Source organism: Penaeus chinensis, chromosome 8, assembly GCF_019202785.1.
Source record: "Penaeus chinensis breed Huanghai No. 1 chromosome 8, ASM1920278v2, whole genome shotgun sequence".
NCBI lineage: Eukaryota > Metazoa > Arthropoda > Malacostraca > Decapoda > Penaeidae > Penaeus > Penaeus chinensis.
This window is the reverse complement of record NC_061826.1, coordinates 10,199,634-10,202,133: the sequence shown is the minus strand read 5'-3', so window position 1 is coordinate 10,202,133 and position 2,500 is coordinate 10,199,634. Positions and strand designations below refer to the sequence as shown.

Genomic DNA, 2,500 nt, shown 5'->3' with positions numbered 1-2,500 from the left:
ATTTCGGTTTATTATTCGTCTGAAGAGGAACTCGTGAAGAGTTCGAAACGTTACGATTTTTATTCATTTCTTACTGTGGCTGTTTTCTTTTTCTATATATATATAGAAATGCAGATATACATATATATATATATATATATATACATACATACATACATACATACATATATATATATATATATATATATATATATATATATATATATATATATATATATATATAGTTCACACGCATATATTCCTACATATGCGTGCGTTCGTTAAAAGAAACGGGATTTATGAAAGGAAGTAAAACATCTGTAGCAGCATTTACAAAGGGCAGATAGAAAGTTACTTTGCTCGGCCAGGAACGGCTTAAATCCACACACACAGAAAGATATTTCAGCGGGAAATTTTACGGCTTATTTTTAATCGGCAGAAGCTCCGGGAGACCGAACGAAAGAGCAGGTGAGAGAGAGAGAGAGAGAGAGAGAGAGAGAGAGAGAGAGAGAGAGAGAGAGAGAGAGAGAGAGAGAGAGAGAGAGAGAAAGAGAGAGAGAAAGAGAGAGAGAGAGAGAGAGAGAGAGAGAGAGAGAGAAGAGAGAGAGAGAGAGGCAGGAGGGTCGCTGATGGGATGATGGCTTGGGTGTGATGGGGGGGGGGGGGGGTACGAAGAAGCGAGAGAGGGGAGGAGGAAATGAGGAGGTAGAGGGGGAGGAGAAGGAGTAGGAGGAGGAAAAAGAAGAGGAGAGGAGGGAGGAGGAGAAGGGGGGTGGGGGAGCAGAAGGAGTAGGAGGAGAAGAAGGTGGAGGAGGAGGAGGAGGAAAAGGAGGAGGAGGAGGAGGAAAGGGAGGAGGGGGAGGGGGAGGAGGAGGAGCAGGAGGAGCAGAAGGAGTAGGAGGAGGAGGAGGTGGAGGAGGAGGAGGGGGGAAAAGGAGGAGGAGGAAGAGGAAAAGAAGGGGGAGGAGGAGTAGGAGCAGAAGGAGTAGGAGGAGGAGGAGGAGGAGGAGGAGGAGGAGGAGGAGTAGGAGTAGGAATAGGAGTAGTAGTAGTAGGAGGAGATAAAATAGGAGGAGGAGGAGAAGGAATAGGAGGAGGAGGAGGAGGAAGAGGAGGGGAGGGGGGGGAGGAGGAGGACGAGAATGAAAGAGTCACAGAATATCGTGAAGCGAAAAAAAGGAAATAGAACAAAATGGTAATTTTAAAAAGGAGGAACGTAGCGAGGAGAAGGAAAATACAAGAACGGGAATAAAAATAAGGAAGAAGTAAGGAGTAAGGAGAGGAGTAAGAAAAGATACGAGAAGAGGACAAAAAGTGAAAAAAAAGAGGAGGAACATAAGACAAACGTAAAAAAAAAAAAAAACGACTAAAACAAAAACAACAAAACAACAACAACAAAACCACCACGATATTTACCCCACACAAACAAACACGACCCTTGCCCTTTCCTACTAAAGCTATTGTGATGGCGAATGTAGTTAGTTCATTCACAGCAGATACATCAATAACCTAGGTTTTGCCATCAATGTTATTATTCCTATTATCCAGCGCCACAATAGAACAGCATAATCCAAAAGCCATTATCGGTACATCGACTTTCAGAAGAAACGCGGTTAAAATAGTTATATTATAACCAGTTACAGAGTGAAAAAAATATATGGATGTGTGTGTGCGTATTGTTAATGGAGTAATGGTCAAAATTGTTAAATTGGAAGTGAGAGTAGAACAAATTGATAGGTATGATGAGGGGAGATGGTGATGATGATGATTGCTGATGATGGTGATGGTGAAAATGATAATGAATGTGGTAAATGTTGATAATACTGGTTACTTCTGTTGATTACACTCATTTGAGAATCGTCATATTAATTTTTTCATAACGATTACTAGTATACAATGACACACAAAATAATAATCATGAGAATATAGATACAGCCCCAAAAATATCATAATGTTCATACTAATAATAAGATAAATACAGACATATATACGAAATTATTGAAAAATGACAATCTCATTTCATGCTACGTGCTGTGTCTCTGAGAGTGAATCAGCTTCGACGTTGAGTTTGATATGCAAAATACTCATTAATTATTCAAAAATATCTTGAAAAACGTTTTAGAAGTCGAGAGAGTGATCTCCTTACAAGACCTCTTGCGCTGTGACTAAAGTATGCCAGAGGAGAGTAGAGGGGGAAAAAAGAAGAAGGGGAATGGAAGAGAGAGAGAAGAGGAGGAGAGAGAAGAAAGGGAAAAGGGAGAGAGAGAGGGGAGGAGAGATAAAAAGGGAAAAGTAGGAGAGAGAGGAGAGGAGGAGAAGATGTGAGAAAGAAGAGGCAGAGAAGAAGGGGAAAGGAAGAGAGAGAAGAAAGGGAAAGGGAGAGAGAGTGGGGAAGAGAGATAAAAGGGGAAAGTAGGAGAGAGAGGGGAGGAGGAGAGAGAAGATGGGGAAAAGAAGAGGGAGAGAATAGGTGAGAAGAGAGAGAGAAGTGGTGAGAAGAGAAGAAGAGGGAAGGAAGAGA

General features: G+C 41.5%; 1 protein-coding gene across 1 annotated transcript in view; it reads right to left on the bottom strand.

The window, feature by feature from the left end:
- LOC125027776 (lachesin-like) overlaps window positions 1–2,500 on the bottom strand; it is a gene marked incomplete at its 3' end in the record, with an annotated part of 213,467 nt that overhangs the window by 32,319 nt on the left and 178,648 nt on the right. The window lies entirely within an intron of this gene.